The following is a 13,825-nucleotide window of genomic DNA, read 5'->3' as shown; positions in this document are numbered from 1 at the left end:
TTTTATCTAGACCCCTAAAACATCATCAAAAATGGTCTATGGGCAATCTGGTGGGTCCATAAGTATATAAACTGTAACTAGTTCTCAAATCCCTGTGGAATATATCGCAACTTCCCGAAACAAACATTCATTCACACACAAAACACATTTATATACACATGTGACCACCCATAAATGGTCCTAGCTGCCAACCAAAATCATTTCAGATGATTCCATAGACTGCATCTTATTTAATACAATATTCCTAACCATTTTTAATGCCTTCAAATAATTTTAGAAAAGGTCGTTCAACAAGGCGCTGTTTTAGACATGACTCATTGTTATGTTTTTATCATTAGGTCTTCATGAAGAAAATTATATCTGGTTAACACCACAGGGACCTGACACGAAAATTTTTAACCAGCAGTATACATACAGTATATATGTTATAGCATCTACTGTAATATATATATGTATACTGTTGGTTAAAAATGTTAGTGCCAGGCCCCTATGGTTAACACTCATCCTCGCTAACCAAGACTTCTAATTACGTTTCACTCGAACGTTCCGTCATCTTCTATTAACTAAACACAAACTAAAGTCTAAGTCTGTTTTATGATCCTGGGACCAGTAAATAAATTTTGACCTTAAAGCTTATAATGTTGCTTTTCAGCTGTATGGGAGTTGTCTTTCTTGTGTCTGTTACAATAGAACCTATTGGCAATTCAAATATCTAAATGAATAGATGTAGTAGCAACAAAATGCTAGTTGTATCTTTAAAAATACTGTTCAAATATATGCACATTTTTCACGTGCTTGTCCGCGTCGCGAACACGTCATGCATTTCCTATTAAAGTACGTTTTAACGTTGATCCGTTCGGTATCCTGAGAGCCTCGGTCGTTACGCATGGGCTTCCGTACAAGGCCGTACAACGCCCTCGTTCGGAACATACCGAGTCTGGTTCGTGACCACACACACAGTACATTGAGACTGTCATTCACGAGCTCGCGTGACGGACCTAGCGTGATCAAGGATACAAATACTTTGTTTTAATATTGGACATTTGGATTACCCATTTTGTATTGCACAAGATCAGGTAAGTACAAATTTTAACATGTCACCGGCACATACCATCGTCCGGGACCGTTCCCCTTAAATATATGACACATGCCCTACCTATACCCCCATGCCTTAAACGACAATTCACCTTTTTGTATATGGGGAAATGACACACGTGTATACTATTATCATGAATTTTGCATTATTTCTGACACCAATGTGTGAAATGTCTTTCTATCGAATGTTTCACAAAAGAGTGGTAAAAACGATCTACAGTTTATATATGTTCAGCAGGTGCGAGCTACATGTATATACGGTAGCATGATTTAATAATGTATACTTCCGTTTTGTTGTTCAAAGGTACAGTATGTGTATACATGTACATTAAAAGAAAGGAAGATAATCTAGGATTAGGAATGGTATACAAATACTTAAACCCACATTATAGGTAAATTATCAAAAATAACACAGGTGTGTATATACTATCACCGAATACCTGTAGACGGTAATCACCGTATAAGGTAAAAACGTGTATTCAAAATATCGCACACCTGTCGTATACATATGAGCTTTAATGAGTAACTTGGAAGTATGATTGATACCAACTCTTAACATCTACTAGAATGAAATCTCGCGCGTGCTTCAGATTTACAGGTGGCTGTACGCAATTATGTACATATAGATTTCTTGGAGATCGATATATTTCCGAATTTGTTCCGTTAGGACTTCCTGGGGCAGGCTATTATTGGAGATATCGCTTTATCGTGTTAATAGCAGGAAGCTTTTCCGATCGGTTTATTCAACTCAGACAGTAGGCCCCAGGGTGCCTCGTGGCTAGTTAATACCCGATAGAGTAGCAATAGTTTGTCTGAACTATAACACATGTAACAGGAGTTTCATGTACAAATGTATGTGTAGTGTTTTTGATAATATGGATTGATTTATTTCTTTATTACTACCAACTTGTCATTTACTTAGACATATAGAAATATATACATGTACAATACATCAACGGTCATATAATCGTAGGAACTTGTGTTGAATCGAATCAAATAGGGAATTTTGACAATTGTACATCTAAAATTTATAATTTTATTTAAAATACTGATTATATTTTGATACATATGCATGACGCACAGTGTCATCATCTCATACACGGCTCTTATTATCTGGAAATTAAACGGTCTGTCGGGTAGGTTACGTTGATATATGGTCACTGTATCTGATATAAATCTATCTAGCTAATCACAACCTTCTGCCTAGAGATCCAAACATTTCCACTAGGGGCTAAATTTAGGCAGACAGGCTTTCCGTGATTAAAATACCACGACCGTTGACCGTATATGGAGTTGAATAAATTAGTTCTGTGTACGTATTCGGTCTGGAGTGAGTAATCCGTCGTTTGCTTGTGTGTAGAACTCGGAAAGGATGATTGAGTGAGTTTGCTGCTAAGCTGTACAGTTGTTGGCATTTGTTCAGGGTGCTCTCGTTACAATTCTAAAGTTCACATTTACAGGGAATTAAAATGTGAGTGACTGTTGTTTAAATGTAGTTTTTTTTCTGTCGGTTTAAATTTAAACAGTGACTGATTTAAAGGCCCTTGTTTTGTTTTGGGATCTGAGTTTCTGGTCTGAATTGATTAATATTCAGAAGTTCTGAAATTTCCTCTTACCCTGTCTCCGTGATTAGACAATCAACAATGTGATGTTCCTTATAATGTCTGATGTCATGTACGTGAATGGTCCACAAAAACATACATGTATCTACAGCCGGATTCAAATAGAATTGCAAAGTCATATCGAACAGCTTTAAAACACAATATATGTATCAAGTAAGGGAAACTGCGTTCACTACCGGAACAGCCGGAAATTGGATTAAAACATTTCACGCGCCGAGTCTGTCTCTTTCTACTCATAGTTATCACAGATAATGTGTATGAAATCATCTTCTATATACACATGTATAGAATATAATAAAACGAGTCAGTCTTATATTTCACGAGCTGTCGGGCCTGAGAACGAATGAACAGATGGTATCGGATGAATTTATTACTGATTTAGTATACAACTTTTATTGTGCTACAAAGATTAGCGAACAGAAAGTATGTGAAAGAATTCACTTACAAATACGAAAATGAAGTTTTTCTCTGGTTTCAATTGTAAGTGATTCAGTTCATAAAGTTAATTTGACTCTCAGTGAAATGAATCATTGTAATATGTCTTTCACTCCGAAGTATAAAGTGACTTAGCATGTTAAATTACTTTCGTTTTCAGTAAATGCACCCATTGTTAAATATGCAAGTGAAAGTTAAAAATGTCTTTGTTTAGCTTTATCATAAGTCTGAAGTATGCGACTGGAACCCGATATTGTCAATAAATACACGTGGGAGTGAAATTCCACACATACCGACATTCCATACCGTATATTGGTAAAAGTCCCCATGTCGACCGACCATGCTAATTACCCACTGCCATGCTACTGTCCTTTCTATACTCATTACCTCTCCACTGAGTCCACCTAAACTAAAACTGTGACAGATGACAGACAGGGAAGATAAAATACAGGCGTTATTATTATTTTACTACACTCGCGATAAGGTTTACTTGCGATAACGTTGCTCTGTATGACGGATAATTTGGTTTATGGTCTTGTTATATATAATTAACAGACAGGGCCAGTAAGGAAGTGTAATACGTATACATTTAGGATCTGGTTGAAAGCTGGAAGATACGGAGAAAAACCAGCGATCCACGGTCAGTACCTAGCAACTGCCCCGCATAAGATTCGAACTCGAAACCCAAAAAAGATGGCCTAGTGGTAATGCAGTATGTCGGAGCTCCTTATTTTTTGGCCACAACGGGCATTTATTGATCATTGAAAATTCATATTATTATTTGATATGTTCTGACGACAAAAATATATTATTACTTAGTCTTAGTGTTAATGTCTTGCCTGATTTGCGTATATATTTTTTGTTCTGGTGTCCTGGAGTACTAGTCTAGATAATATTCCGATAGTGTGTCATTTTGAGAAGTCTCTCTTAAAAACATTAATGTACTTACTGCACATGTGAAATACGTCATACGTTGCAGGTCTTGGTGACCTGGGGCTGTTTTTGCTACACATGTTTGCATATATATGCACCATACATGTACACAAAGGCATTACGTGCTAGGGCCATTTACTTTCAAGGCGATCTCGCGGGGTCAAGCGCGATTTTAGGAGGTTTGTTGGCGTGTGGTAAGGTCAAGTATATCTAAGGCTGTGAAGATGTTGCGTTTATTTTATGGCGTCTATTGTATACGACGTAGTGTGTATAGTGTGTTCGTTCAAGGTCAAATGGGTCGTAGTATATAAATTGCCATCCCGTCTTTCCTCGACGGGGTCAGCGACTCTTGTCTGTCAATCATTTGATGAAAGCCAACATTTTAGATCTTCCTGGAATATGGATGCATACATCAGCAAAATATGTCGCATGAAATGTTGAAAAGGTATACTCGATTTGTGTTTTTGGTTTGTTACTCTGTTTACTCAAATCGGCGTTCTTGGTTTGTTTCTTTTTTTCCAAATCGGCGTACTTGGTTTGTTTTTCCTTCCTCAAATCGGCGTACTTGATTTGTTTCTTTTCCTTCCCTAATCAGCGTACTTGGTTTGTTTCCCTTTCCTAATCGGCGTACTTGGTTTGATACCCTTCCCTTTATCCACCCTGTAGATGTGGCTTTATTTACTTTCGGTATTTGCTCTGTCACCGTCGGTAGACTGAGAGGAGAGCTTGTCTCGGGTATCTGGGTAATAAAACGATAATGAGTAGAACCCTGTCAAGTGTTGACTTGATGTACTCCATACGAGACCATATGGTTTCAGGTGTTAAGCTCCTGATACACTCCACACATCCGAGTCCTCTAAACGTTAGGTTTTCGTGATATTTATAGACGTGTAATACACCCCGTAAGAGTCTTTCAAAGGTAGGCCACAGTTATTCTATACACGGTACACATTCATACTCTTCTACATGTATTACCATCAATGGTTAGAGACATTTCTGATGCATAAGCTTTAAACCCTGTACTATGCATTTGTGTTGGCAAAACTGAGTCTTGGGTTTCAAACGATTCAACATTGTGATGTTTAGGAACGCTTGCAATTGCTGTCTGAGTGATAAGGAAACGCATTTTCCCCAACGGTTGTCCAGAAAAGTTTTTTTTGGGGATTTCTGAACAAGGATCTTCTCATAATCGCAAGCTATGTATCTTTAATTTATTAGAGATTAACCCAAGAATAGGCGGGCGTAGTTTTAAAACATGTTGCCTTGTAGGTATCCAATCTCGGGATCACAACTATGGTACATTGTACGTCCGAGTCTTCCGTCGAAACCAAGACAAACTTTGTTTATTATTATGAACACATTAAAACATTAACAGTTGTACAATATATAGCATCGGACAATTATTCTGTATCCTGTCTTGATGTTTATTTTTTCTGGTCTCAAAATAGAACGAATACCACTATATCTTTCGGCCGGGTACGAAATGGTGCCTATATGTCCTAGTGGAGCAGTGCCTCAGAAAATCACTCGGGCACAATTTTCGATATTTATTTTGTAAGTTTCAAGTATTTTATTTGCATACTTGCATTTATATACTACTATTGTCCAAAACAAACATAACGACCAAAATCACAATTTGTAGACTTGCCGTATAAATTCTCTTCAAAAAGATCTTCATTTGTATACGTAAAAAATAATGTCTCGCTGAAAATTTGATATTTTATACGGTTCATTTTTATTGTCTTGTAGGTAAGAGAATAAAACAAGTATAATAAAATGCTTACAAAGGTTTTGATAATAATTTGTACAATCATAACTTTTCTCCATTAGCAGTAATAGGCGCCAAATGTAGCTCTAAAGATGACACCATTTGCTGTTTAAAGTCTTTTGAGGTACAATATTTTTTATTGTGGCTAGTCTCAAAATAGTGTGATGTTCATCCGGAATATTTTTGACAAAAACATACGCATCATAAACCGATTCCAATTTTCGCACAACACTTAACTAATTTGTGACGAATATGCATACAAGTCATTAAGTTGTTTAGTTCCACACCAAATATCCCTGTGGCGAGGTATGATTGAATGTTGCCATTAATTTCGTGACGTAATATTAGATAACATCGATTTGTATTATCTTTATTGCCGACGTTTGAGGTGCAATCTAAAACATGTCCCAAACAGCCGTTACCTATATATATGTGTGTATGTGTACCTTGTGTACTTATATTGTATAAATACTACGGGCGTTATATCAGTCGACAGGCAGAACTTGTAGGTTTGTGAAGTCGTGAGAATTTATTCAGTTTAATATCAGCCAAACCATCGCTATGATTTAAACCAATGAATGGATCGTGACGGAGTGAGATTTGGGCATTGTCTGGTATTGAAAGGTCGTACTCGATCGGTAACGACCGCCACACTTTATCATTTATACTAAAGGTACACATTGATAAGTAATCTGAGATCTCCGACGATGAATTAAACATTGCCGATCCGTTCAAGGCTGCAATCGTACCGCTAAACAATCTAGATATAATTTCATTCAAACTGCTGGTTTCAAAAGACATATACATGTATACTAATATATGTAAATTCTGCACTCCGTGTTTAACTGTTTAACTTCCTTTTACTTGACATAGGAAGTTTGAACAATACACATATTTTAAACATGTATGAAAAATTATGATGATAAATATTTACATCTCTTAAACAGATGCATTCACAATTTGATGAAGTCTGATTCGCTCATCGACATGAAGTCACGTGACCGGAAGCTTGTCACATCACGCCGTTTTTATTCATAAAGATCTGTGTGTATCTTAAATGTTTGTTTGCTAACTATAAATATACACAGTCCATAATATCAAAAGTGACATTGTTGTATACATCATTTTGATTTCCATATTTTGATTATTAAGAGTTTCACTTTACCGGTCTGCATACATATGAACAAGATGGGAAATGGTCGCAGCTCTTGTATCATTACATATAAACATGTTGTTTGTTATTTATTAAGCCATTATATATGTAGGTTTATATAAGCAGCTTTCAAACAGAATTTGTGTACGATTACGATATTTACTTGATACATAATGTATATGCAATGTATGCGTATTCAATCGGCTCATTCGGCAAACCTCGGCCGATTCCGGTACCCTACATCTAACATAAGGTACCGGAATCGGCCGATGTTTGCCGAATTCAATCGGCTACACGCGATTTTGTCAGGTGTTCCTTACGTCATTACAAATTTGACGCTTATATCATTGAGAAATGCAAATCATTTATTGTCCCAATACATGCCATGTTACATGTATTATTAGGAAGCTGTAGGGAAGATTAATTTGATAGTCAAAGATAATTGTTTTCAATAACGTATGGGGCCTCTGTGCATGTCTTCGTTTTTGGAAACGGCAGCTTTCTAACCATTCATCATCACCCAAAAATAAAAATGCAAACATATCTGAGAGAACGGACACTCCGTCGTCAGGGTAACCAGACTGTTCGTCCACCGTGCCTTTGTTCTGAGACACATGGCCTTGCACCATACGATGATTGATTGGAAGGGGTCGTGGCTAAGATGACGCAATCCATTCAAGAAATCGATGATAACCATGTAACCGTGTCTTGCTCACGTGCATGGGACGGTTATAGTGCGTGATGACGAGACAATAAAACGTCCCGTAAAATGTGGCATTTACTATCAATACAGTATGGAAACCCTGTGTTCCAATAGCCAGCTTTCTTGCGCATTGAACATTGGAAGTAGAAATGCAAAACAGTTATTACAAGTTAGACAGGGATTTGACCGCTGTTCATACTAAAACCGTTAATAGTATATCTCTGTATAAGTATGTTTCATTTTGAAGTAGATCCCTAAAAGTTGGAAAGGTAAGAATTTCGGCAATCTTCGGAAAACAGTTGCAGAAGATTGCCGAAATATCCCATCGTTGTTTGAATGGTATATAGCCGTAGTAATATGTATCCTTTATTGACGCATACATTGTACATGATCCAGATTAGACAATAATGAGATAATATGTTGTCTAATAAAAGATAATATATTGAAGTCTAATTCTTGAAGATAAGTTTCCTTGATTCAGCACTAGCTAATAAGTAAGTTTATATAATTACCACACATATATCTGTATGGCAGTCGAGATACTGACAGTCTCCTGTGTAATGCATTATAAATACTTACAGTCCCCTGTGTAATGTATTGTAGACACTAACAGTCCCCTGTGTAATGTATTGTAGACACTGACAGTCCCCTGTGTAATGTATTGTAGACACTGACAGTCCCCTGTGTAATGTATTGTAGACACTGACAGTCCCCTGTGTAATGTATTGTAGACACTGACAGTCCCCTGTGTAATGTATTGTAGACACTGACAGTCCCCTGTGTAATGTATTGTAGATACTGACAGCCCCCTGTGTAATGTATTGTAGACACTGACAGTCCCCTGTGTAATGTATTGTAGACACTGACAGTCCCCTGTGTAATGTATTGTAGATACTGACAGCCCCCTGTGTAATGTATTGTAGACACTGACAGTCCCCTGTGTAATGTATTGTAGACACTGACAGTCCCCTGTGTAATGTATTGTAGACACTGACAGTCCCCTGTGTAATGTATTGTAGACACTGACAGTCCCCTGTGTAATGTATTGTAGACACTGACAGTCCCCTGTGTAATGTATTGTAGACACTGACAGTCCCCTGTGTAATGTATTGTAGACACTGACAGTCCCCTGTGTAATGTATTGTAGATACTGACAGTCCCCTGTGTAATGTATTGTAGACACTGACAGTCCCCTGTGTAATGTATTGTAGACACTGACAGTCCCCTGTGTAATATATTGTAGACACTGACAGTCTCCTGTGTATTCTATTGTAGACACTGACAGTCCCCTGTGTAATGTATTGTAGACACTGACAGTCCCCTGTGTAATGTATTGTAGACACTGACAGTCCCCTGTGTAATGTAATGTAGACACTGATAGTCCCCTGTGTAATGTATTGTAGACACTGACAGTCCCCTGTGTAATGTAATGTAGATACTGACAGTCCCCTGTGTAATATATTGTAGACACTGACAGTCCCCTGTGTAATGTATTGTAGACACTGACAGTCTCCTGTGTAATGTATTGTAGACACTGACAGTCCCCTGTGTAATGTATTGTAGACACTGACAGTCCCCTGTGTAATGTATTGTAGACACTGACAGTCCCCTGTGTAATATATTGTAGACACTGACAGTCCCCTGTGTAATGTATTGTAGACACTGACAGTCCCCTGTGTAATATATTGTAGACACTGACAGTCCCCTGTGTAATGTATTGTAGACACTGACAGTCCCCTGTGTAATGTATCGTAGACACTGACAGTCCCCTGTGTAATGTATTGTAGACACTAACAGTCCCCTGTGTAATATATTGTAGACACTGACAGTCCCCTGTGTAATGTAATGTAGACACTGACAGTCCCCTGTGTAATGTAATGTAGACACTGACAGTCCCCTGTGTAATATATTGTAGACACTGACAGTCCCCTGTGTGTGTAATGTATTGTAGACACTGACAGTCCCCTGTGTAATGTATTGTAGACACTGACAGTCCCCTGTGTAATGTATTGTAGACACTGACAGTCCCCTGTGTAATGTATTGTAGACACTGACAGTCCCCTGTGTAATGTATTGTAGACACTGACAGTCCCCTGTGTAATGTATTGTAGACACTGACAGTCCCCTGTGTAATGTATTGTAGACACTGACAGTCCCCTGTGTAATATATTGTAGACACTGACAGTCCCCTGTGTAATGTATTGTAGACACTGACAGTCCCCTGTGTAATGTATTGTAGACACTGACAGTCCCCTGTGTATTTTATTGTAGACACTGACAGTCCCCTGTGTAATGTATTGTAATTTTGGTGGTAATGTGACATTAAGATATTTTTACACTTCAACCTCACGCTGACATTAAGAAAGATATTTTCTTGACATAAACTTTCTCTGTGAAACACAATCTCCAACAAATATTTCACGGTTCAGTGCACATCCCTCTAGTGTATTTCTACTAGATCCTCTTACGGTACAAGTGACAATGTTTCCGCACGGGATTTTGTAACAATGGGACGCTATGTTTGGATTTAAACTAGACTATGATGTTTCCGCCTCAATGAGCACGGAACGGTTACAAATGGTCGCGATTTCGTGTCGAAGTGACTGTAACGGTTGGGCCAAGAATGGAAAGTGCTACCTAGTGTTCATTTGACCTCTGTACCCGGGGTGTAACGTTTTAGCAGGTGTATGTCTACTCTTACAACTTTTAAAGTCATTTAAAGCTACAGAGACCAGAGACAGGTGTAATTTCACCCCATCACAGTAAACACTGTCACAGCTTTAAGTCAATATTGTATAGAATTACACCTACCATCGTTTCTAAGGGGCGTAACTTTTCACTTCATGTTTATTTCTCACTCAATGAAGATGTCTTCATAAGCATCGTGAGTTAGTATCTGTAACAGACGTCTTAGATGTCCCGACATATTACCGCAAGCCCTCCACCTACGAGTCGCAAGTTCGAATCCCATGTGGGACAGTTGCCCGGTACTGACCGTAGGCCGATTTTTTTTTCGGGTACTCCGGCTTTCCTCTATCACATATACCTGGCACGTCTTTAAACGGCCTTGGCTGTTAAAAGGCCTAGGACGTTGAAATAATACAATCAAATTGTAGCAGACGATGTAAGGATGTATTGAGCCTAACTGATATAATCCTTTAGAATTTAGCTTCCTCATCTTTACCTCATCCTGCTACCACTGCTACTCCATCGTCCTGCTCCTCCTAGTCATCATTATCGTCATTATCACCGCCTCCACCACCATCATCAATCATCATCGTCGTCGTCGCCGATGTCGATCATTATAATAATATTCGTCACATCTCAGATTAAGTAATATCAAGTGTTTAAAGCTATTATGCAAAATAAACGTGTGCCCTGCCCCAGTCTTCAATGTCCTCATTGGACATAAAAATCAAAATTGCTTTATAGTTTTAAAACAGTTACTGTATCTACCAGTCTACGTTGGCAATTTTACATAATTTAACCTTCCCTTATCACGTAATGGTTTTTACTGATGATGAAAATATTTTCTTTGTATCAAATCTGGTATACACAGGTGTACATGTATGTAAATCAGCAGGTAAAATACCAGGTAGATTTTACTTTAACGAGTCGGTCCTATTTATCACCACCGTCCGTACTGGTCAGGCTGACAAAGTTAACATGTCTAATGCATTTACCTTGTTTTTGCTGCAGATTAATTTCACACGTGTCCACTTGAAATAACACGTCTGCTTATAAGTTAAATCTGGCTTAAGATATGTCACTTAAAGCGTATTTATAACGGTACACGTATATCTGATATCACGAATTTGAGAAGTTCTTGTAACAAAGTGCTGAGTTGACATTTTATGCTATCTCTAACACGTCTACGCATAGCAACGACATTTTGCAAAACACACGGTATACGGTGAATAACAAAAGATAACTATATATATCACGCCAAATTGTGTAATTGCCATTACGAAATACATTTTGATCCTGAAAGCCAAATCACACAAATACAGTCATATTCAAAGTACTCTGTTTTCCCCTTGGAAAACGTCTACCGATATCTGGTTTCTTCCAAAATGTTGACATTTTTAGCCCACCATCATCAGATGGTGGGCTATTCAAATCGCCTTTCGTCCGTGGTCCGTCGTCCGTCCGTCCGTCCTTCCGTCCGTCCGTCCTTCCGTCCGTCCGTCCGTCCGTTAACAATTCTTGTTACCGCTATTTCTCAGAAAGTAGAGAAGGGATCTTTCTCAAATTTCACATGCAGGTTCCCCTAGGGCCCTAGTTGTGCATATTGCATTTTGGGATCAATCGGTCAACAAGATGGCCGACTGGCGGCCATCTTGGATTTTGATAGTTAAAGTTTGTTACCGCTATTTCTCAGAAATAACTAAAGGGATCTTTCTCAAATTTTACATGTAGGTTCCCCTAGGGCCCTAGTTGTGCATATTGCATTTTGGGACCAATCGGTCAACAAGATGGCCGACTGGCGGCCATCTTGGATTTTGATAGTTAAAGTTTGTTACCGCTATTTCTCAGAAAGTACTTAAGGGATCTTTCTCAAATTTCATATGTAGGTTTCCCTAGGGCCCTAGTTGTGCATATTGCATTTTGGGACCAATCGGTCAACAATGATGGCCGACTGGCGGCCATCTTGGATTTTGATAGTTAAAGTTTGTTACCGCTATTTCTCAGAAAGTAGAGAAGGGATCTTTCTCAAATTTCACATGCAGGTTCCCCTAGGGCCCTAGTTGTGCATATTGCATTTTGGGATCAATCGGTCAACAAGATGGCCGACTGGCGGCCATCTTGGATTTTGATAGTTAAAGTTTGTTACCGCTATTTCTCAGAAAGTACTAAAGGGATCTTTCTCAAATTTTACATGTAGGTTCCCCTAGGGCCCTAGTTGTGCATATTGCATTTTGGGACCAATCGGTCAACAAGATGGCCGACTGGCGGCCATCTTGGATTTTGATAGTTAAAGTTTGTTACCGCTATTTCTCAGAAAGTACTTAAGGGATCTTTCTCAAATTTCATATGTAGGTTTCCCTAGGGGCCTAGTTGTGCATATTGCATTTTGGGACCAATCGGTCAACAAGATGGCCGACTGGCGGCCATCTTGGATTTTGATAGTTAAAGTTTGTTACCGCTATTTCTCAGAAAGTACTTAAGGGATCTTTCTCAAATTTCATATGTAGGTTTCCCTAGGGCCCTAGTTGTGCATATTGCATTTTGGGACCAATCGGTCAACAATGATGGCCGACTGGCGGCCATCTTGGATTTTGATAGTTAAAGTTTGTTACCGCTATTTCCCAGAAAGTACTGAAGGGATCTTTCTCAAATTTCATATATAGGTTCCCCTAGGGCCCTAGTTGTGCATATTGCATTTTGGGACCAATCAGTCAACAAGATGGCCGACCGACTGACGGCCATCTTGGATTTTGATAGTTAAAGTTTGTTACCGCTATTTCTCAGAAAGTACTAAAGGGATCTTTCTCAAATTTTACATGTAGGTTCCCCTAGGGCCCTAGTTGTGCATATTGCATTTTGGGACCAATCGATCAACAAGATGGCCGACTGGCGGCCATCTTGGATTTTGATAGTTAAAGTTTGTTACCGCTATTTCTCAGAAAGTTTTGAAAAGTTTGTTACCGCTATTTCTCAGAAAGTTTTGAAGGGATCTTTCTCAAATTTCATATGTTGGTTCTCCTAGGGCCCTAGTTGTGCATATTGCATTTTGGGACCAATCGGTCAACAAGATGGCTGACTGGCGGCCATCTTGGATTTTGATAGTTAAAGTTTGTTACCGCTATTTCTCAGAAAGTACTTAAGGGATCTTTCTCAAATTTCATATGTAGGTTTCCCTAGGGCCCTAGTTGTGCATATTGCATTTTGGGACCAATCGGTCAACAATGATGGCCGACCGGCGGCCATCTTGGATTTTGATAGTTAAAGTTTGTTACCGCTATTTCTCAGAAAGTACTGAAGGGATCTTTCTCAAATTTCATATATAGGTTCCCCTAGGGCCCTAGTTGTGCATATTGCATTTTGGGACCAATCAGTCAACAAGATGGCCGACCGACTGACGGCCATCTTGGATTTTGATAGTTAAAGTTTGT

At 38.7% G+C, this 13,825-nt stretch overlaps 1 protein-coding gene across 1 annotated transcript in view; it reads left to right on the top strand.

Annotated features, from left to right (window-relative positions):
• Positions 1–917: 917 nt before the first annotated feature.
• Positions 918–13,825, top strand: part of LOC138328454 (muscle-specific protein 20-like) — a 28,495-nt gene continuing 15,587 nt past the window's right edge. Inside the window, exon 1 of the mRNA XM_069275260.1 lies at positions 918–1,076. The gene's annotated coding sequence lies outside the window, so the exon portion shown is untranslated. The remainder of the gene's footprint in view (positions 1,077–13,825) is intronic.

The sequence above is a fragment of the Argopecten irradians genome, chromosome 7 (genome assembly GCF_041381155.1).
Source record: "Argopecten irradians isolate NY chromosome 7, Ai_NY, whole genome shotgun sequence".
NCBI lineage: Eukaryota > Metazoa > Mollusca > Bivalvia > Pectinida > Pectinidae > Argopecten > Argopecten irradians.
This window is presented reverse-complemented; position numbering and strand designations above follow the sequence as displayed.